This window comes from Sturnira hondurensis, unplaced genomic scaffold, assembly GCF_014824575.4.
Source record: "Sturnira hondurensis isolate 20B ecotype Veracruz unplaced genomic scaffold, ASM1482457v3 Scaffold0022566, whole genome shotgun sequence".
NCBI lineage: Eukaryota > Metazoa > Chordata > Mammalia > Chiroptera > Phyllostomidae > Sturnira > Sturnira hondurensis.
The window spans coordinates 7070594-7094314 of record NW_028095197.1 but is presented as its reverse complement, the minus strand read 5'-3'; the positions used below and the strand labels follow the sequence as shown (position 1 = coordinate 7094314).

General features: G+C 42.7%; 1 protein-coding gene and 1 long non-coding RNA gene across 5 annotated transcripts in view; one reads left to right on the top strand and one right to left on the bottom strand.

Moving 5' to 3' along the window:
- Nucleotides 1–23721, bottom strand: part of RUSC2 (RUN and SH3 domain containing 2) — a 60199-nt gene that overhangs the window by 21818 nt on the left and 14660 nt on the right. The window contains exon 1 of one of the 4 annotated variants that reach the window (XM_037035975.1): nt 1209–1699. The exons of 2 other annotated variants lie outside the window; for them this stretch is intronic. The gene's annotated coding sequence lies outside the window, so the exon portion shown is untranslated. Of the gene's footprint in view, nt 1–1208; nt 1700–23721 lie in introns of those variants that run through there. One more of the 4 variants, XM_037035972.1, reaches the window with a different exon arrangement.
- LOC118979758 (uncharacterized) lies at nt 472–23416 on the top strand. Its single transcript, XR_005064982.1, has 3 exons — nt 472–689; nt 2584–2643; nt 23395–23416. It is a non-coding gene; the product is annotated as an uncharacterized LOC118979758 (long non-coding RNA).

Here is a 23721-nt window from a genome sequence, read left to right as displayed (position 1 = left end):
CCAGAGAGAAGGGAAGGGAGAGAGAAAGAGAAGGGAGAGAAACATCAATGTGTGAGAGAAACACTGATTAGTTGCTTCCTGCTGAAGGACCTGCAACCCAGGAATGTGCCCTGACCGGGAATCGAACCAGCAACCTTTCTTCGGTCTCCAGGAGGATGCCCAAGCAACTGAGCCACACAGGCCAGGGAAATTTAAGGAACTCTTTCTATCTGCTCAGCAATAGGGTAACTCTGGGCAGGAAAATGTTCCTAAATCCCAGAAGAAAGGTTTCCTCTGTCTTCGGTCATCAGGGTCTTTCTGCCAGTCAATAGAGCCTCTTTCCTTGGCCTCCTGGGGAAGATAGCAGCACTCAGTTGCTATTCTCTAGCAATCTGACCTTGTCCTGAGGTCCCAAGAGGAGTCTCAGTAGGACCAGTAACTTTTTCACTGCCAGGGTTCTCTCTCAGGCAGGACTGGAGAGAAGAGAGCAGGAGGACAAATTCAGGAGTATCAGCTTATGCTTAGGTATCTTCCTGTTAGAAATCTAAGCCTGTATAAGCAGACTGAGTATAACAGGTCAGGTGCCCTAGGCATTACAGTGGCTTCCTCTCCCCTCCTCCCCCCATACTGTGGAGCCTCTTGGTGAACATTCTCTGTTATTTCATCCATTTTTACCTGGAGCCTCGTGGCTCCCACGGTGCCAGGATAAGGTAAGTGTGTCTATGTGCATGTGTGTATAGGTGGAGGGGAAGGATGGGCTGGATGCTTCTCAGCCCTTCCTCTTGAAAGCTGCATGGATCCCTCCTTCTTCTCCATCATAAACTTACAGTAGCTTTAGGGGTGTCTCCTCCCATTAAGCCTTTGTTTCTAGATCTGATCCTCTCCACCCTGACCCATACTACAGCAGCTTCCTTAGAAATGCCCAGAAAGGAAAGAGGAAAGAGGGGCTCTTCTACTTCTTGACTATAACTAAATAAATAAAACAAAAATTTACATATATATATATACATATATACACACACATACCTATATGGCATTAGCCCATCTGCTTTTACCTATCTCTGCATCAAATATGTGAATGGGTGAGCTTGTTTAATATTTGCTCTTATGCTCACTCTCACTATCTTTAGGAAAGACAAAGCCAACCCTCAGAAGCTAGCGCCCAAACCTTTTGATCGGTTATCCTACCATCCGTGCCCTGCCCCTCCCCCAGCTCCGCTGAGCCATACCTCGGTATGGGGCTTTGAGCTGAACCTGAAGGCTTCTGTTCCTTTTGCACTCCGACCAAGCTCAACCTTGACAGTTCCAGCTGAGACACTGTTCCACGGGACCACACATGGGGAATTGGGTCGATTTCCTAAGATCTGATTTCTGCTAATACAATGGCAACGTTGCTAATGCAAGGAGGCTGCGCAATCCCAGCCCCAATATCCTTGCTGCTGCCGCCGCTGCCGCTGGTGCTGCGGTGACGTTGCTGCTAAGGGAAGGGGGAAGGGAAAGGAGCAGGCATGCCCACAGTACAGCGGCTCAGCCTCCCTCCCTGTCAGTCCCCGAGGGCCTTAGCCTAGGGAAGGGAGAAAGGAGACAGCCACCGAGGGCAGCCAGTGCTGGAAGATGAGAACTCTCAAGGCAGCAAAGGAAATTAGGGAGAGCACTGGGCTTAGCTCCTCTCTTGACCTTAAGAATCTCAGAAAAAAGTCTGGGCAGAGGCTTAGAGCTTCCTTCCTTCCTTAGGCCCCTCCTTTTAGATCTTAGCCAGAAACCTCTCCCTCCTCTTTTTGCCGACTCTGAATGACTTCTTGTTTTCCAGCTTTTCCCTTTCACTAGGATTCCAGACTGGCCTCTGGGTGGAGCCGCCAGACTGGAAGGGGTTCCTGACCTCTGGGTGGAGCCGCCAGACTGGAAGGGGTTCCTGAAACCCTTGAGGAAGGCTACAGGGACCAGCAGTAACACCAAGTTCAGTCTTTAAGGATGCCCTCGTAGACTCAGCACTAGGCTTTGCAGGGTGTGCCTCTTCAGAGAAACCGGTCTGTCTCAGAAAGAGAGACAGCACCACGGGCAGGCTTTTCTGTCAGGACCAAGTTGGTTAAGGGCCCCTTTCCCAACACAGGTTCCAATTGGGATCCCTGGATTTTCAGAGTCTGCTAATGTCACTGGAGCCGAAACCTCACTTCTCATCTATGTCAGTTTTTTAAAAAAGATTTTATTTATTTACTGATTGAGAGAGATGTCAAAGGAGGGAGAAAGAGAGGAAGAGAAACATTGGCTGCCTCTTGTACCTCCCCAGCTAGGACCTAGCCCACAACGCAGGCATATGCCCTGACAAGGAATTGAACTGGCGACCTTTTGAGTGGGTTGAGGCTGGTGCTCAACCCACTGAGCCACTCCAGTCAGGACTCTACATCAGTTTTTGGATAGTGCTGAGCCAGGGTCAGCTGGGTCTGTGGGGAGGCAGAATCCTTTTGGGCAGGCCCAGGGGGTGGGATGACTATTTTCTGGGGAAAGGAAGGCAAGGCAAGGAAGGCTAGGCCAGAAAAAAAAAATGTTCTGTCGGTTGACCTACAGAACCCTCTACCCCTTCCCTGCTTCACCCACCCTCTTCAGGCTCTGGGCCAGTCTTGTGGGAACCAGTAAAGAGAAGCCACAGCCAGAGCCAATTGTACGGTAAGTGGCAGCATGTCTCTGCTCACTTCATGCTACTGCCCACCGCTACCACCCTTGAACGCAGAGATGGTTTCAAGCTGGGCATGCCCCTACACACTAGCCCTGCCTGGGGCTCCTCCCAGTGTTGACTACTATCTGGACTCCAGGGCTAAGCCCCTGGATTTCAGGTCCCTAGGAAGAAGGTTTGGGTCCACTGGCCAGGAACATGGCAGCCACCAGCACACGGGATCCAGAAGAGATAGTTTCTTTCTTCTTATTGCTTCTTCTGTTCCCTACGAGACTCACACGCCCACTGATGCTATACTGAGATAAGCTGAACTGGAGAGAGAAGAGAAGTGGCTAAACTGCCAAAGGCTATCTCCAACCTTGACTTGTTTCAGGGGCCATGGACCCTTCATCCTACAACACAGAAAACAGTGAGGGAGGGAAGGAGAAAGGGGGGCTGCTGTTCATAAAATTAACCACTAATGATCCTTGCAGGGAAAGTAAAAGGAGCAGAAATGGTGTCACTGTACTTCCTTCTCCCCTGGTACATACAGACCCCAAAGGGGGTTGGATAAGCAGCTGTCGATTAAGGCAAAGTCAATTTCCATGACCAAGTGCTTAGAGTTCTAGCTTCTTACTGTAAGAGCTCTGGGCCCAGGGGCTTTGTTCCCGAAATTCCTGTGAGGCTAAGCCATGATTGCACTGGAGAGCCACCATTTACAAAATGTTTCCAGTTGTTTGCATGGAAGGCTCCAGTGCTGGGCTTACTCACTACATCTTAGACCACATCATCACCCACTTTCCAGCCACTACTGCCCAAGATCTATAGGGCTTCTGATGAAAGATCAAATTATTTCCTGGCTAGACAGCAAATATAAATACTGTCACATTATAAACCTCAACTGCCTCTTAACTAGTCTTCTCACCTGCAATTTACCTTCCAGTACTGCCGGATTCATCTCCCTAAAGCACCTCTTTCTTCAATGTCATTCCCCCTGCTCCTTTTAATAGTCTCTCATTATCCAGAGAATCAAGTTCGAACTCCTCATTTTGGCCTTCAAGGTCCTCCATCTTGGCTCTCTACTCTCTCTCTACCCAAACTTACTTCCCACACCCCATCATGTAGTCCTTCAAACCGGTTTCGCAAGCTTCCACTCTTCCCTTCATTTCCACTCTGCTGCCTCTGTTTGGATTCTCCAGCCCGTTATACTTGGCTAGTCTCAGAATTACCCAAAGCCTACAAGGCCCAGATCAACCACTCTATCAAATCTTTGCCGATCACTTCGGAGCCAGAAAGGATCTGTCTTGTGAAACCAAGGCTGCAGCTTGTTGATTTTACAGACAAGAAAAGAATCCCACAAAACTCAGGGGATCAATATAGAATTGCCAATTTCTTATATTGCCAAGCAGCATCATTAAAAAAACCACCATACATCATCTATCATTTCATAAAAGAAAGCATACTGTCATTTTTCTCATTTCACTGCATTCTCACACAAACCTTAGCAGAAACTAACATCAGTCCATGATAGACTTAAGGATTAAGTAAATAATTTCTCACTTGATATGGTTATTGTTTTTTTTTTTTTTACAGATCTGCCTACATGTCTCTTAATGTCTTGGAATGTGCAGTACGATTGCACATTTCAAGCTACATTCATCTTTGTATCCCCAATATCCAGTGCATAGGACAGTATAATTTTTTTATAATGTATTTTTAAAAGGTTTTATTTATTTATTTTTAGAGAGAGGGGAAGGGAGGAAGAAAGAGAGGGAGAGAAACATCAATGCGTGGTTGCCTCTCACATGGCCCCTACTGGGGACCTGGCCCACAACCCAGGCATGTGCCCTGACTGGGAATTGAATCAGTGACCTTTTGGTTCACAGCTCGCGCTCAATCCACTGAGCTACATCAGCCAGAGCCAGGACAGTATAATTTTTATTTTGTGTTTCCCATAAAACCTAGTACAGTGCTTGTGGTTTATATATATAAGGTGGTTTAGTCAGAGTCTTGTCCAATAAGAGCTGTCCAAAAAGATGTTCTGTGAGTAAAAATGAGTGAGTGGTGGGCAGATCTGACTCAAAAGGCTTGGAGAAAAGACCCCTGCTGTTCATGTAAAAAAATGCCTATTAAAAGAAAGCATAGGGGAAAAAAGAATAACTCTTCATGACCTTGGGTTAGGCAATACATTCTTAGACATGCTACTAAAAGTGACAAAATAAAAAACAGGTAAACGTGAACTTCAAAAAAATTTAAAAGTTTTGTCCTTCAAAGGACACAATCAAGAGAGTGAAAAGATAAGCCACAGAAGAAAAAGCCATAGAAGAAAATGTTTGCAAATCACATATCTGATAAGGGGCTTCTATCTAGTGTATATAAAACACTCTTACAACTCAACACAAAGACATAGAACCCAATTAAAATATGGGCAAAGGATTTTTGCCTATAGGCATTTCTCCAAAGCACATTAAAAGAATCTCAACATCATTAGTTACTAGGGAAGTGCAAATGAAAACTAAAATGAGATACCACTTTACCTTACTAGACTGGCTAAAATAAAAAAGACAGACAATAACAAGTGTTGGTGATGATGCAGAGAAATTGGAACCCTCACACGTTGCTGGGGGGATTTCAGAATGGTGCACTCACTTTGTCTTTTATCTTAGCCATCACTGGAGTGTCAGTCCAGGGACCTCAGACAATTCCCCCTTTCTTCTGTTTATTCCAACACCAAAATTCTGAAAAGAAGGAACTAAGTTAACTATTCTTTTTCCTTAACCATTTCTTAAGCACCAGAATTCTGTCTTCTTGTAATACTGAAGCAGTTACAATCCTTGAACTTACAATATTTAAACTGAGACTTAGCCATCCTCTCCTACTGAAACCTTTCCCCCACTTTGGCTCTGTCAATACCAATCCTCCTAGCTCTACTTCTAGTTCTTTCCTCACTGTTGTTTTTTTTTTTAAATTTTAATTGTTGTTCAAGTATAGTTTTCTGCCTTTTACTCCCATCCCATCCCACCCTGCAACCCTCCCCACATCCCTCCCATTTCCACCCCCCATTGTTTTTGTCCGTGTGTCCTTTATACTTGTTCCTGTAAACCCTTCCCCCCTTCCCCTGAAATTCCCTCCCCTCTCCCCTCTGGTTACTGTCAGCCTGTTCTTTGGTGTCTTTGGTTATATTTTGCTTGTTTGTTTTGTTGTTTAGGCTTTCTTCATTGTTTAATAAAACAATACCTGGCCCATATTTAAATGTAGCTTTACAACAAGGCTCAGAACTGTCTTCAACCTGAGAAGTGTTTACGCTATTGATTTCCAAATCTTACCTTCTTCCTGAACTTCCAGAATCAAATCTCCAATAGCCTATTAGATACTTCTTACTGCTACCTCAAAGCCAACACATCTTAAAGCAAAACTATTTGAAATCAGCTTTAGATTACCATTGACATGTGCTTGAAAGTGTTAAGGGTCACCTGGAGTCTTCATATTCAGACAATCACCAAATCATGCTGAGTCTTCCTGCCAATGTCTTAGGCATTGACCTAATAATTTATTGTGCTTTTATTATATTCCAGCTATTAGGCTAAGCACTTACATCATCTCATATAACCCATATTAGCCACTCTCCAAACTAAGTATTTTTCTCTCTCTTTTATGGATGAGAAATTGGAGGCTCAGTGATATTAAATAATCTTCCCAAGGTAATTTGGTCAATGAATGTTCAATCTAGGGTTCAGACACAGGTCTGTCTGATTCCAAAGTCAGTGTTTTTAACCCTTGTATCACCTTTCAAGTTTCCCTCACTAATTTCTATCATCCTAAATCAGATCCGTATTACCTCTCCTCTGAACTGTTATATAGTCTTCTAACTAGTTTGCCTGCTTTCATTCTGGCTCTTTCCTCCCAGCTATCCTATATACTGATACAAGATTAATCTCCCCAAAACCCATCCTTCAATATGTTACCCGACTGCTAAAAAGGTCCCCGTGGCTCCCAGTTGCGTGTAGGATAATCCAGATTCCTTAATGGTGTGTGCAGAGTTCCTTCCTGCTTATCCGATCATGTTCCACTGCATGCCAAATGTATTCCTTTTTTTAATAGTTCATTTTTTATTTATTTTTTCCATTACCATTTAGTCTCCTTATATCCTCTTCCACCTTCACCCACTCCCCTCCCTTCTGCAATCACCACACTGTTGTCCATGTCCATGGGTTCTTTCTCTTTTTTACCAAATTTATTTTAAGTCCTGTTAGCATGGAAGTCTTTCTTCTGAACTTCTTCAATACCAGTGGTCTGTACAGCTCATTTGGTACCGAGCCTTGGCCACTTTATTTTGTTACTTAGCTCCTGATGACAGCACACTTTTGGAGTGTGGGACTGTGTCTTATATTTAGATGAGTAATTCTGAGCACAGAGCCTTGGCACCTAGTGGGGTAACACCCATGTTTGTTTGATAAAAAAACATCTGAGCAGGGCTAGCAGAACCCAAGTCAGCTTTTAGAAGGTTAGCTTAGACTGAGAATAGCATATTTGATGAGGAGAAGAGGAAGGAAAACAAAAATGAAAAAGCTGAGCCTTAGTAAAGTGCTTAGTGAATAAATCTTCAGTGCTGAGATACACCCTTTACCCTCACTTCTCTCCATTTTCATACTGAGGATGGAAGGATGATTGAACAGCTGTGCCTTCAGTCAGTACTTCCCTACCATTTATCCTCAGGGCCACGCACACACCAAAGGTTGCAAAGTGGCAGTTTGGCAGTCACCTCTTGTGTGTCAACAGGTTTTATGTAGCTTGAATAAAATGCCACCATAAAAATGTGAATATTTCAAAACAAAACATCTGAATTTCCAGGATGTCTTGCTTGAACATTAGAAGAATTGATCATACCAGGCCCCCATTCCTAGATGGTAACAATCAGCTGGATTTGAGAAATGGCTACCCTTCTAAATAGCACCCTCATAAGTGGCTACCCTCATAAGCAGCGGCTACCCTCATAAGATGACCCTTCAGTTTGACATGTGCCCATCACTCTTTACGGTCTTTTACACCTAGCCAGCTTCACTGATTCACTTTACTCATTTGTATTATTTGCCCAGATTTTATAAAACATTTGAGTTTACAGCCCTTGCCCAGAGAAACAGCTATGCTTTTTCTTTATATCCCCCCAATCCAAATTTACCTCACATTACCATAATAATGCTCACTGCAGCATTGCCTGCAATAGCAAAACATTGAAAATATTCTAAATATCTAATAAAAATGGATAATTAAATAGTGGTCTAGCAATGCAACAGAATATAATACAACTATAGATATTATGTTTATAATGAATGCTTATTGGAATAAAAAAAGGTTTAAAAAAGAATTTAAAAGGCAGGATATCAAATTACATAGACTTTGGTACTTGCATTGTAGTGAACAAGATATTAAGGGACTCCCTTCTATGGCAAAAAACTAAATCCTATATAACTTATACTTTAGAAAGCATTTCAGGATTCACAGTAAATAGGAAAAATTTCTGAGTCTACTTCCCCACTCCCAAAAAGGGGGAAAGAAATCATGAGCCAGCTGCAGAGTAAGCAAGGCAGAGCAGGGGAGACCCACAGCTCCTTGTGGGCCAGTTCCCCAAGCATTTTAATTGTGTGGTCAGAATGACAAGCCTTGGACCTCTAGAAAGGTGAGGGAGCTAAACCTGAGCCTGCCACATTTAGCTGAGACCCTGAAAGTTGGCTAGTGAGTGAGCGTTGGTGGTTCTCTCTGACCTTTGGCGAAGCAGAAACAAATCTTTTTTAGAAAAAATATCCCCATCTTCAGCTGATAGGATTCTCAAAATTAAAGAGCAAGCAAAAATTTGTTTCTATCAAAGATCACAAATACATATGGAAGCAAGATACTATGAGTGAGTGAGAGGGAAAACAACAAACAATACACTTAAATTACAAGGATTTCAGATATTAAGAATGTCAGATACAGAATACGTATCAGCTATGAAGTGTTTTGAATCAAGGATAAAAATTACAAAGATAAACAAGTAGAAAGAGATTATTAGAGGGATCCGGAGGTGGTGAAAATAAAACACCTACGAATATAATAATTGGTTATTGAACATTCTTATGCCTGGACCAGCCTATGTTACAGGGAGTCAGTAGGTGACAAAAAGGATGTGGAGACTGAGGCGAGATACACTACACCTTCGGCTATAGACCTAACAGTAGCCTACTCAAAACTGTGTGAAAGTGCTCCACAAACTATAAATGTTTTACAGAAATGTTAGCATCCGCTGGTGATTTTTGACTGAATCAGTTATTTACTCTGATGGTTGAAAGACAATGCTTTTCTCTCTATTATTCCTTCTACATTTATTAGTTGGCATTCTAATATAAGAAAGATTCCCCTTCCTTCCTTCCCTCCTTCCTTCCTTCCTTCCTTCCTTCCATCCATTATTAATTTGGTATCAGTACAGACTCTTGGATTCTTTTTTCTTTTTCTTTTAAAAAATTCAGTGGGTCATAATTCATTGCTGGGTATTCTTGATTTTGGTGATTGGATTGTTCCAGATTTTGCACTATTTTTTTTTTCACTGTGAAGACCTTTTCAAAATTAATTATTTATTTTGGAGTAAGTCTTAGAAAAGTTGCAAAGATAGTTCAGAGTTCCTTACGTCCTTCAACCAGTTCCCCTAATATTACCACCTTATATAGTCATAGAACATTTGTCAAAACAAAGAAACTAACATCAAGTCACATTACTATTTACTAAACTTGCAGACTATTTGGGTTTTGCCAGCATTCCCACTAATGTTCTTTTTCTATTATTTTGGGCTTAAAAAACCCTAAATGTATATATAACTTTTATAAAATGTAAGTTAATTAAAAAATCAAAACCAAAACAAAAAAATAAAAAAGATATGCAGATGTTTGTATACTAGAGGCACCAACAAACAGTTTGAATGGTGTAATTGTAGCTTAGCAAAGAAAAAGATCTACATTTCCAAATCAGGACACTGAGTAGTTTTGAAAGCCATCCAGGCTAATTTTTAGTGAAAGTAAGCAGTACTAAAAAAACACATACTCCATGATCTTAGTAGACCTCTGTCCCTAATCTTTCCTAATAATCACTCTGCTTACTTCTCACCTCAGAACTTCTTTTGGAAACCAACAGGAAGTACTTTTGCTTGTGTTGCCCTAGTCATGTGTTCTCTCTGCCCACAACAACCTGTATCAGGTAACTCCTTTTAGCTATGTTTTCGCCTCAGACTGCATGATTGACTCCGACAGGAGAAGCCAGAAATGCTCAAATCATAACAAATCAAAATAAACTATGATATACTGTATGCTCTTCTCTGATCTAGAAGCATCCCAAGGCCAATAATTAAAATCAGCTCAGAGCCCTGGCTGGTGTAGCTCAGTGGATTGAGCACGGGCCTGCGAACCAGACGATCACGGTTCGATTCCCAGTCAGGGCACATGATTGGGTTGCAGGCCAGTTTCCGACAGGGGCCAGTTCCCTGCAGGGGATGCACGAGAAGCAACCATACATTGATGTTTCCTTCCTCTCTCCTTCCCTTCCCCTCTAAAGATAAATAAATAAAATATTTAAAAAAAAAATCAGCTCAGGAGTCAATAAATCAATCAACTGTGCACCCAAGCCACAGCATCCACTGTACTCCCACCGTGTATAATAAAGCACCATGGTGGGTCTTCAGGGGTAAGAGCCCAACTTTAGGTGCTCAAAATTTTGTTAAAATCATTGCCAACATGCCTCTGGAGAGGGCCAGGGAGACAAGAAAGATGTTTCAGGATGTGAGGTGAGGGTTTGTGCAGTGGTTTCAAACTTTTTCAGCCCCAATACATAGAACAGAACTACTGTGGTTGATGCAGGAGAGACCTAAAGGCCCATACACTCTCACTCTCTCTCCTCTCTCCACTTTGGGGCCCCCAAAGGCACCTCCAGGGGACCCTAAGACTCAGAGGAAGAAATTCTGGGAACCTCTGGGCAAAGGTAAAATTGAACATGGTTTGTTGGGGTTGGAGAAATGGGGACTGAAACAAATGATTAACTGGTAGAAAGTATCGCTTCTTTTTCTTTGTGGCTCTCAAATAAAATATGTTTGGAAAATGACGTTGATTAATTGTACTAATAAAAGAGTTTCTACTGAGAACAGAAATGAACCGGGCTGACTTGCAAGGAGAGAACAAATGCAGTTAGATGCCTGACAGCACCTGGCTGTGGCATCGGGAACCTGGTTCTACAAATGGAACAGCAGCCAGCCTCCAGCAGTTCATCTGTCTTTCCTCTGAGTTGTGTGTAGCTGCTCCTGGCTGAGGAGGCCACTGTTTTGAACTGATGTTATGTAATTTTGGATTCCAAGCGAGGCCAGCCAGCGTGCTGGGAGTGTGTTAAAAGAGACCTAGCCTGAAGGGCTGTCCCAGACACACCCAGCTGCTTCCTTATCAGGCCTCCCTGATACAGAGTCCTCTTTCCAAGCACAGAGCTTGCTTTGCTGCTGGCTTCTCAACAATGTTACAGAAAGGTTCAGCTACAAGTCCATTCCTAAAGGTCAAATACAAGCACTCTAGAAGAGGTCTGGCTTTAAAGTAGAATGAGCTCTTTTGTAACACCACCTGGTGTGGGTATATCTTCTTTTCCCCAAGTTTGTTGTCTCCCTTATGAACTGGAAACATGCACGCACCTTTAATATAATCAAAATCATCAACAGAGCCCTGGCCAGGTGGCTCAGTTGGGTGGAGTATCATCCTGTGAATCCACAGGTTGGGAGTTTGACACCTGGTCAAGGCACATACCTAGGTTGGAGATTTTATTTCTGCTCCAGGTGCATGCAACAGGCAACGGATTGGTGTTTCTATCACATCTCTCTCTCTCTCTCTCTCTCAAATCAATAAACATATCCTCAGGTGAGGATTTTTTAAAAAATCACCAACAGAGAATATCTAAGAGAGCAACCCCCAATAGGTTCCAAGGCTTTTATCTCTTAGGTTCACTTGTACCTGAAGCTCCAAAGTCCCCAATTCAATGAATGGAGACTGCAGCACTGGGAACTGCACCCAGGGAAAGAATAAGCTAGAAGCCACTGAACTTCATTGAGTTGTAAAAGGTTGCTTCCCTTTATTCCATAAGGATCGGATAACAAACTGAACTTTGTCCCAGGGTCTCTCTCTGCTCAAAAGGGATTGTACCTGGGAAAAAATTCTCTCCCACTGATCAGGCCAGCAATTATACACCTTTCTCCATTAGGTCAACCATTTGACCACTTCCTTAGCTCAACTCACAGTACCTGTTAGGCAGAAGGCTGAATCAGATGACCTCCTAAAGTCCCTTTAAACTCTAATTACAAGCCAAGTCAGGTTAAAACCTACAGCCCAAGGGAAGGTGTTACGCAGGGTGCTAAAAGATGCCCTCCCTTTCACCCTCCTGCCTTTCAACACAAATACATAAAACACATACTCACACATATACACACATATCTATATACCCAGGTGCTTGGCTTCTGACTGCTCCAGTTATAAGTCTCTAGAGATTGAGAATTGGCTGTAAGTCCTATCTCTTTTAGGATGTCAGTTAGGGAGATAGAGGAAGACTACAGAGAATTAGGAAAGATTTAATTCCTACCTTGACAGACTGAGTTCTTCAAATGAGAAGATGGGTGGAGCAGCAGCGAGTAAGGCCCACAGGAAGAAGAGATGGAGAGATCAAGCCTGCTAATGCTGGTGTGGGTGCAGCAAGGGAACGGGAGCACTAGGACCAGAGACAATTAGCAGGAGTGGGGGCTGAAAAGCCCACCATAAGCTGCTGGGCTGGGGTGGAGCTCTCAAGTGTGAATCTGCAGGAGCAAGCTAGCTGGCACAGAAACGGCCCTTTGCTTCTCCTTGACTGTTCAGTGTGGTCAACCCCTCGCTCTTCCTTTGGTTGTTCCTTTCGGCTCCAGGGTTCCAGGAAGCAAGGCCAGAGTGTTCTTTGCTTCCCTTCCCCCAGGCACTGGACTAAGGGGTGCAGACTGGTAAGCTGCTATGCAATCAGTCTGTTAAAGCTGTAAGTAAAAGGCCACATATGCACAGAGAAGCAGGGTATGAGAAGAATCTAGATTGAATTACACAAGCTAGTTGTGGAGATGGGGGAGGGGGGGTAGGAGAAAGAGAAAAACCTAGCTGCCCTTCAAGGAACTACCATCATTCACTAGAAACTATCAAAGCCTGGCTCACCCAGATTCTGGTCTGGACTTTTTCTCAGCAGAGTGGTCATAGTCCTGAGACTCCTCAGAGTCAAAATTTTCCCAATGGTGACTTATTTTCCAGTAGACTTTAGATGACAGTCTTCATGTCCGGTTCACTCTGCCTGGTAAGAGAACAGGGACTGACGACCTCACTGGCAGGTGGCAACAAAGACCATTTCTGTGTACTAGTTATTCGATATTTGCTTTAGTTATAGGACTAAAGAGTAAATTGATGTTTATTTAAGCAAGGAAATGTTAAAGTATGTGGCTAGAGTCTGGCCTGGGTCTTGAATATTCAGGAATCTAGGTTCTGTATGATTCTGAGCACAGATTTTGGTGTGGACAGGTCTGGGTTCAAATTTGACACACTCTGGCCAGCAGCGGACTTTGGGAAGTTATCCAACCTCACTAAACTGCAGCTTCCTCATTTGTAAAATTGTCATGATATTTTCCCTCAAGAGCTTGAGACAGAATTAAATAAGACATTGTATGTAAAGTGCCTGACATAAGGCAAGTGCTCAGTTATGGTCACTGTTATGATTAGATCTTTGGCAGAGGACCAGTGGAGTCCTTTCCTCTCTCCTTTCCCAATTTCCCAGAAAACATAAAGGCTTTGGATCTAGGGAATGGGCAGGCAAAATCTCTTTAAAAGGGCCAAAGGAAGTGGGAAGCGTCATGTTCTGTTTTTCCCTTCCCAGCGCTAGGACTGAATTAGTCATCCTGTGTCAATTATACTCTGGACTGGGAGGCTGGCCCTGGGAACCTAAGGCTCTTCCAGACCAAAGATACTAATTCATCTCTAGGATTACCTGTCGTGGGGCATGCTCCCAGACTGATGTTCCTTCTCCAAGGGCCCCAGATCAGATCCCAGTAGGTGCAGGCAAGAAACAGTCTGATCCCAAGCTGGCAGGATAGGTCTGTCCAGGCTGATTTCTGCCCATCACAGCTGCCTATGAGGCCTATGAGTTAATAATAGCAACTCTGATGCCAATGGATTAAGACAGCACTGTAGGAGGTGTTTATTTTTACACTCTGGCGTCAGTATCAAGTTCTACTGGTTACTACCCAAATCTAGGGCACCTTCCTGCTATAGGAGTGGCCTCAGGCTTCTTCAGGATGCTAAGTGGGATTCTGGAGAAAGCAAGCCTTGTGGAGAACAGTTCACTATCAGCAGGGACAGGGAAGGGGAGAGGGAACAGAGCTGTCCCACATCCAGCTATCTGGTCCCAAGGGGCCAGGCAGACCCAAGTGAGAGCTGTGGTTTATAGTGTTCTCCTGAGTCAGGCAGGCCCTGGACAAGAAACCTGATACATTATTTTGGGATGGCACGTGCACACACGCACACGAGCACACGTGCACACGTTCACACGTTCACACACGCACTGGGTTGCTGTGAAATTATCTGAAGATAATCAAGAAAAGACTGTCACTCAACCTTCCAGAAGCTCAGCCTTGTCAGTCACAGGTCCCAGATTTGTGCAGTGAGTGCTGACATCGTTAAGAAAAAGACAAAAAAACCACCTGGGAGGGTTTTATAGGATATTTGAAATAAAGGATGGTTAGGCTGATCCTCAATTGATTTGTATAGATTTCTTACCTGAAACTCTATACAAATACCAGGTATATAAAATCCCTTGAAAATTTACTTGGCCAGAGCTTCTTTCCTAGACATGACACAATAGGACAGAAACACCCAAAACAAGCCCTCGTCTGGTCAGGAGCCAGTGCCCAGAAAATTTTTCCCCAAAGCCTCTTTATCCCAAATCCTAGAGACTGGGGTCCCAGGGAACTTACACTTTGACCACAGTATCTGGAACTCTGTGAATATTCCATTCATCTCTGAGGGGCAGCCCCTAACAGATTTCATCTTGTCCCATTAGGCAGACCGGTGTGAGGAGGCTGACAGCTGGACAGCTGATGTAAATAGGTGTAGACTGGCCTGCTGAGGCCCGTGTGCACAGCAGACTGCTGTGGAATGACAAGCATGCACCACGCACCAGGCAGGAATGTTGAAGCATGAAAAAAACAGCCACATTGCCCAGCGTGCAGTACCAATGACTCCATCATCTTCCTGCCTGAGGCTGACTCAATCATTGGCAATGACACAACATATACATTTCATGAGGAGATAGGGTGTTGGTAGGAAGGTAAGCTGGTGAACCACTCATTCAATATATTTTTTCCTGCCATTCAAGGCTTATCCAGCCAGTCATCAGAACAACAATACAGCTTCAGAAGCCACCAGATTTGATCACTAGAGATAAGGGGTTTGATCGCAGTTCCATTTGGAAGCTGCCCATGCCTAGGACAGTGGCAGGATGCCCAAGGGTAGGAACACTGCTTTCATTCTTGGCTTTTTCTCCGACTTGCTAGGTCATCTAGGGGCAGGGTACTTGTCCTCTCAAAGGTCTAGGTTTACCACCAGAAAAAGGGCTGATTGTGTCCACTTTTTGGTATTGTGGCAAGGAAAAAAGTTGGAACAATTAAAATAATAGGTATCAAGAAATGTAAATGCTGTAGATTCTTTGGACAAAAGTATTTCAGAAATATGACAGTCATTCGTGCATATAGGTAGAGAGCCATGCCTTCTGAGTTTTTCCTTCTAGGTCACAGTGGCCATGTTGGGGAGTGAACCTGGTCTGCACCTGGACGTGCAGTTCCTGTCTTTCCAGATGATAATTCCCACCTGTATTTTGAGGGACAGTTGAAACAGCTAGGAATCTGTTTCCCTAGACATAAGGTGTTAATGTCCACTAATGTGTAATGGGGAAAGTAGGAATACGCAAGCAAAAGAAACACCTCCACTCACCCACTCACTCCACTTAGAAAACTAATTTTCCTCTATGCCTGGGTTCATGACATGGATTTGAGGCTTGTATCCCATTGGCACAGCATTCAGCAGCAGTATTTACAAACTGGACTTAGCCTAAAGGCCTGAGAAAGCAGCGTTAATGAAAGGATGCATTCCACTGCTCCGTTAGAACAAAAGCAATACTGTATTCTCAACCCAACAAAAGCCTTCACTCTTTCTAGCCCAGCAATCCCTCAATACAGGGTTGGTTTGCCAGGTCTCCAGAGCTCTTGGAAAGGAGAAATTATTAATCTATTCTTTGTTGATGTGGATGCCTCTTTTTCTACTAGTGCCTACCTGGGATTCAGAACAGATGTTCTGATTTCCTGCAGCCTCTGCTGAGACCTACCTCCTTTCAGCAAACTCTGTCTCTAATGGGCCAGACAGTAAGCAAGTAAAGGTACAGAGAATGAGTATTTAGGCTTTGTGGGCTATGTAGTTCTGCCATACACACACACACACACACACGCACACACACACACACCCTTTTTAAAAGAAGCTTTTATTTATTTTTAGAGAGGGGAAGGGAGGGAGAGAGAGAGGAAAACATCAATGTGTTGTTGTCTCTCATATGCCCCCTCCTGGGGACCTGGTGCACAACCCAGGCATGTGCCCTGACTGGGAATTGAACCAGTGACCCTTTGGTTTGCAGGTCGGCACTCAATCCACTGATCCATGCCAGCCAGGGCTTCATATATATATGAAGTTTGTGGGCTATATAAAATCTTCTCAGTTTGTGGGCTATATAAAATCACCCTGGCATGGATCGTGACTGGCTGACCGCTACACTACATCTTCAAAGCCTAACTATTCAAAGACTATAACTAAAAATTCTGACTCTGCTGGGCCTGCCCAGAGATCCTCTTTCCTCTTCCCGATGGCCTGATGCACGTATTTCAGAGGCAGCTCCCCTCCAAGGAGCCACTGAGGAATGTGAAGGAGGAATTCCGAGGTTATTTGTATTGGAGCTGACAGACTGGCTGATTCCCCTCATATAAAGCGCTTTGAAAACATTTGGAGTGGAATTTAGTTTATTGCATTATCATTCTGGAGTGCAGACTGAGCCATAAACAGTTTTTATTTTTCTATTTCTGCTTAATAATACTATCTCATGTCTCTACCAGCCCCCTTTTTTCCAAACCCACACTTGTATTGGCTCAGGTCCCAAATCCTTCTCTCCTCCCCACCCCTCCCACTTCTATATGTAGTGTGGCTGTGGATGGCAAGGGAAACTATCAACAGTCAGATGGGTTTGGACATAGTAAATACAGATGACAGATGTGAGGGTAGGGGTGAGCTCATTTTGAGCGAAGACTTAGGGCAGACTGTGAATCTAAAATTTATCACAAATACTTACAGGCTTTGTAAACAGGAACCAAACTGCTGTAGAAGCACCCTAATAGCATTCGTGCAAACGGTCAGGAATCACTATACTTATACCTCCCCACACACCACAGACTAGAAGGAAATGAATGACTTATAATAATAATAGCTATTATTGATCATCTACTATGCTATCCACTGTGTTAGATGTTTGTCATAGTGCATTTCCAATCTTCACAAAGACCCTGTAAAATAGATACCATTATCCCTATTTTGCAGCTGAGGAAACTGAGGGTCTTACAGAGATGACTTGACCGAAGATCACAGAGGTAGAAGGTAGGGGAGTTTGGCTTGTCTGACTCACTCCAAAGCCCTTGCTCTTTCCACTAAAACATACTGCTAATATCCTTGGTGGAGAAGAACAATAAGCAAATGCCTTAATTTAGGTCCTATTTAAACTTTGTTCTAAGTAGCAGCAACCTTTTGGTCTGCTCTTTTTTATAGTTGAATATTAATAAATGACAAGGTGCTCAAAATGGTAGCATGGCAATTTCACACAGTAGTGATTCAGATCAAATCAACACGGCTATGTTTACATTCACGCTGGGGCCTTATTTGAGCTAACACTTTTTATTCTTTACAACAAAAAAAATAAACAGGATCTAAATATGCTAAATCTTTGCCTACTAGCCAAAGAAGTCTCTTTTCAATAGTGGTATGTGTAATTTTTACATAATCACTGCTACCTTGTAAACAATTTGGCTGAATTACAGCTTCTTACTTTCCCAGGCTCCAGATTGTTAGTTGCCAAATATCTGTTCCCTTTCAATTTATTTTTTAAAATATTTTATTTATTCATTTTAGAGATAGGGGAAGGGAGGGAGAAATAGAAAGACAGAAACATCAATGTGTGGTTGCCTCTTGTATGTCCCTAACTGGGGACCTGGGCCACAACCCAGGCACATGCCCTGGCTGGGAATCGAACCAGAGACCCCCTGGTTTGCAGGCTGGCACTCCATCCACTGAGCCATACCAGCCAGGGTTCTCTTTCAGTTGAACTCTGATATTCAGCTGGATACAGTGATGCACAACTAAAATTCTAAATTTCTACCTTCCTTGGTGGTAGGTGTGGCCATTTGACTAAGTTACGGCAGAAATGTTTGTGAGACTTCTGGGTAATTTCTCTAAGATAAACAGGTTGCATCCTTCTTCCTCCCTTCCTCCATCCTGATGCTGGGAAGGTAGGTGCCATGGCTAGAGCTGCAGTAGCCATCCTGGACTACAGAGATGGCCTGGCTATAACAGTGCACAAACTGGAAGGGGCCTGGGTTTCTCATGACAGTGCAGCAGCCATCCCAGCCCAGGACTGTCTGCCTCTGGGTTTCTGTTAAGAAAGAAAGAAATTTCGATGTGTTGTAGAATAATACATCTAAGACCTATATAATTTTACTAACCAGTGTCACCCCAATAAATTCAATTAAAAATAAGAAGAAATTTTCATCTTATTTAAGTTACCTGCTTTGAGTTTCTGTTACTTATATTTACTTCCACTTTATACATCCTATGACATCCCAATAACCACCGCCTCCTTAACTCTGTCCACCCTTCTCCGTCCCTGACACCACTACCCAAGACCAAACCATATTTACCACTTGTCTGAACTACACCGACCTCTAACCTAATCTCCCTTCCCAGAGCCTCCTTTCAAAATTAAATCTATTTATGTCACCCTCTTGTTAAAAAACCCTTCAAAGTCTTTCCATAAAATCCAAATTCCTTAAAGGTGTACTCTGCCCTTCGTAACTACCCTCTGCAGTCTCGTCGTTTGCCCGGCCCTGTAGTCCCACCATCACTTCCGTGCTGACTGGGGCATGGCCCCTTCATTTGTCTAATTCTTTTCAAAGTTAGAAAACCACTTTACTTTTACTTTTTTATCTCATTTATTTTTTAAAACTTCTTTACTGAAATTATTGGGGTGACATTGATTAATAAAATTACGTAGGTTTCAGGTTATCTGACTAATTCTTAACCAGTCTCCAGGTTTTAAAATAAAACTCAAAAGTTCAATGGCTCTTCCTAGACCAAAACCACATTATATGCCCTGGTTATATGCTCCCCAAACACCTTGCATTGCCTTGTATTGTATTTTAGAATTGTTTATTTAGTTCTACTGCTGGAAAGCAAGCTCCACGGGGCAGGCGCTGTGTCTCTTACCATTTACTATGATATCCCCAGACCTAGCACGGTGTCTGGTACACATGGTAGGTCAATGTTTTTGAATGAAGGAAATTTTCCAGAGGTCAGCAAAGCAATATCAATATTTGAAATAAATGTACTCTTTCTATAGTCTACTTCTAGGAAATATATTTAAAAGAAATAACATGATGACAAGACGCAAAGATATAAATAAGAATGTTCACTGAATTACTATTTATAAAAGCAAAAATTAAATTGCATGAAGTACAAAGGATTATAAAGCAGGGAAGTGTATTAAAATAATTTATGCACATTCTCTCTTTCCTCCTTGTTTGAATGTTAAGGATAGAGACTATCTTGTTCATCTTGGTAGTGATTTAACTTAGCCTAGAGCCTAGCACTGGGCTTAAAATGTTCAATGAATTGAACTAAGGTGAAAATGAATCTTCACCAATCTAAACTGGAAAAATTTCTTTTTCCAGAGCAGAATATGACTCCTTCTAGCTGTGGACATACTGACACACAGTTGGAGCTTGCTTAATCAGGGTACTGAAAGGACAAAGGGCTGGCTTCTGGAAAGGGCAGGGCAAGTGTGCCCAGGTGCGACTCTTCTCCTGGAGTTCCCTTGCTCCCAGTGCCACTGGGAGCCACCTTGTGAGAACCAGAACAGCAAGTTCCAGCCAGGAATGACAGACGTCCCTCTCTGCCTCTTTCTTCATCTCCCCCCTTAACCCCCCAGTCTCCAACTCTGCCCTGCCAGCTGCTTCCAGTGGAGCATCTAGGAAAGAATGCAGGATGTGTCTCCAGAAAGTCCAGCCCTAGCTGAGAAACAGTTTGTTCTTTTCTTAAGTTACATAAGACTTAGCTCTCCTCACTGGGAGCTTTTCCAACTTCAGCTGGAGAGATTCCTCAAACTGCTTAGCATTTCAGGAAAAGGGTTTGGAATTTCCTGATTAGCCAACCTCTACTGGAGCATCTCTGGGGAGAGGCGGGGCTATTCCAGCAGAGAAAGCAGTAACACTGTGCTTCTACTGCCCCTCAGTTGTGGCCCCACCGAGCTCCCCTGGGGATGGAAATAGCACAATCCATTTATTGTTAAAATATCAGAACAAAGACAAGGCCCATTGCCAAAACCAGACACATCTAAAGCAGGCAGGATTTGGGGAATCTAAAAGGCCAACCTAGAAGCACACCAACGGGGGTCTGGGAGGGCTTCCTTCCCTGCTTTAGGCACATGTATGGAGGAATGTGTGGCCCCAAAAACATCAGATACCAATGTCTTGCTCAAGGACTAGATGAACCAGTCAATAAACATTAACTAAGCACCTACAAAGTAGTAGGCACTGCACTATGTGAACAAAACAGAACTGGTGCCTGCCTTCATGGAGCTTACAGTTTACCTGGGGAAACTAAACAAATAGTTAACTGATTATGATACCTCAGACAAGGGTTTAGTCTCCAAAATATATAAAGAACACGACTCCACTCTAAGAAGACAAGCAACCCAATTCAAAAATGGGCAAAGGACTTGAATAGACAGTTCTCCAAGGAGGACATATGGAGGGTCCAGAGACACATGAAAAGATGCTCAGTATCACTAGCTATCAGAGAGATGGAAATTAAAACCACAATGAGATACCACTTTACACCGGTCAGAATGGCTATCATAAACAAAGCAACAAGCAACAAGTGTTAGAGAAGTTGTGGAGAAAAGGGAACCCTAGTGCACTGTTGGTGGGATTGAAGACAGGTACAGTCACTGTGGAAAACAGTATGGAATTTCCTCAGAAAACTCAAAATGGATCTACCTTTTGACCTGGCAATTCCACTGCTAGGATTATATCCTAAGAACCCTGAAACACCAATCCAAAAGAACCTATGCACCCCATTGTTTATAGCAGTACAATTTACAATAGCCAAGTGCTGGAAGCAGCCTAGGTGCCATCAGTAAATGAATGGATCAAACTATAAAGTAGGCCTTTGGAATGTGCTGCATTCAGTGGAAAGACAGCTAATCCAGAAGAGCCAGCTGTGTCCAGAGAGGCTAGTTAGCATATTTATTGATCAGGGACCAGCTTATACTGAACTGGCAACCGAAATTATCTGTATTTGAACTGGCCCTTAGAGACACTAGAATCTATCAATTCCCTGGCTCTCAGTTGAGTTTCATCTTTATTCTCATTCACTTTGCTGAAGTTCAGACCCCCTTTACATTAATACTCTTTTAGTTAAGGCATTGAAACTCAGTTCAGCTAACAAATTCACTGTCCATTACAGTGAAGAGCTGAGCCCCAATTTGCTCTTTCCAGTTTCAGGCCATTCACTTTTGTTTCTTTCTGGCTAACATAGAGAGTTAAGAAAAGGTTGGTAGATAACTCTGCTCTTTTGGAGTAATTCTGTAGCTCTGGGCAAGTTATTTGATCCCCCTCAGCCTGGGCTTCTTTACCTGAAAGTGGGGATAATACTACCTCTCTTTCAGGATGGTGGTGGGAGTTAGATGACAAAGACAATGTCCTGGACACTGACTGGCACTCACTTAGGCCTCAGTAAACTATATAATAAATATGAAACAGGAATTTCTTCTTTTCTTGAACTCCTACTACCTTTCTGAGACTCTACTACTGTTCAATTTACCAACTTACAATAAGAAATCTTCTCACTGTCACACCCAGGGCTTTTTTTCAATAGGAATACCACTTCAAATTCTTTAACCTCCATGGTCCTCCTATGAATTGTAAAGTGATTTTGTCCCAGAAAGCGTACCAAGGGAACATATAAAAAGGTTAGAGGGAACTTGCAAGTTATCTGGGAATCAAGAATTCCCCACCCAGTGAACACAGTGAATTAAGTTACATGACTACTGGAATTGCTCTGCCAGCAGAACACACTGAGCATGAGTCCTCCCCACAAACATTCTCCCTACAAGGTCTAATAATTTCCAGACATGTGCCCCACTCTAAGTTCATAGCCCCTGCTTTTGAAGTTTCTCTAGTCTCTCTTCTCTTCTCATTCCTATTCTCAGGGCTCTAATTCTAGGCCCTCCTTCAACACCTCTTTCAAGGGCTATGAATTCAATCTTTGGGCAAAGATTTACTTCTATGGGCCTGGAATTGAGACTGTTGCTAGGATTCCAGTGGTGGACAAAACAGATGTTATCCCCTCCCTCACGCAAGTTTAATCACGAGGAGAACATCACACATCCTAACTGAGGGACATTGTACAACTTAATTGCCTAGGACTCTTCAAAACTGTCAAGGTCATCAAAAATAAGTAGTCTTAGAAATTGTCACAGTCAAGAGAAATCTAACAAAACATGAAAGCTAAATATAGTGTGGTGTCCAGGATGGGATTCTGAAACAGAAAAAGGACATTAGGCAAAAACTAAGAATATGTGACTAAAGATTTAGTTAATAATAATATATCAACATTGGTTCACTAACTGTAAAACATGTACCACACCAATGTAAGATGTTAATAATAGGGGAAATTGGGTGCCTATGGAAAAATATGGAAACTCTGTACTATCATTTCAATTTTTCTATAATCTAAAACTGTTGTTAAAAATAATCTATTAAATATTGGAGAGGGTTGTATCCAGAACACAGCTAGGCCTTTAAATTATTTTTCTTTATTTTTTAAAAGATTTTATTTGTTTTTTTTTAGATAGAGGAGAAGGGAGGGAGAAAGAGAGGGAGAGAAACATTAGTGTGTGGCTGCATCTCACGCACTCTACTGGGGACCTGGACTGCAACCCAGGCACATGCACTAGACTGGGAATTGAACCAGCAAACCTTTAGTTCGCAGGCCAGCACTCAATCCACTGAGCCACACCAGCTATGACATGGTTATTTTTTGTTTGAATTGTTTTGTTGTCCTTCTTTTTGTTATGTGAGGAGGCAAAGTGTATCAATCTATGCCTCCATCTTTGTGGGAAGTATTGTTTTTTCTTTATTTTTTAAGATTTTATTTATTTATTTTTAGAGAGAGTGAAAGGGAGGGAGAAAGAGAGAGGGAGAGAAATATCAATATGAAACAGAAACATAAATTGATTGCATATCATAAGCATCCCATTCAGGGACATAAGTGCCCTGTTGGGCACTGAACCCACAAAACGCAGGCATTTGTTCTGACTTGAAACTGAACTGGCAACCTTTTGCTTTGCAGGACGATGCCCAGGCAACTGAGCCATATCAGTCAAGGCTAGTTATTTATTTGAGATTTTTCTTGTTTCTTGAGGTAGGCCTGTAATGTTATAAATTTGCCTCTCAGGACTGCTTTCACTGTGTTCCACAATTATGGGTTGTTGTGTTCTCATTTTCATTTGTTTCCAGCAATCTTTTGATTTCTTCCTTCATCTTACTGTTAACCCATTCATTGCTTAGTAACATGTTATTTAGCTTCCATGTCTTTGTGGGTTTTTTCAATTTTTTCTTGTGATTTCTAATTTCATATCATTATGGCCAGAGAAGATGCTTGATATAATTTCAATCT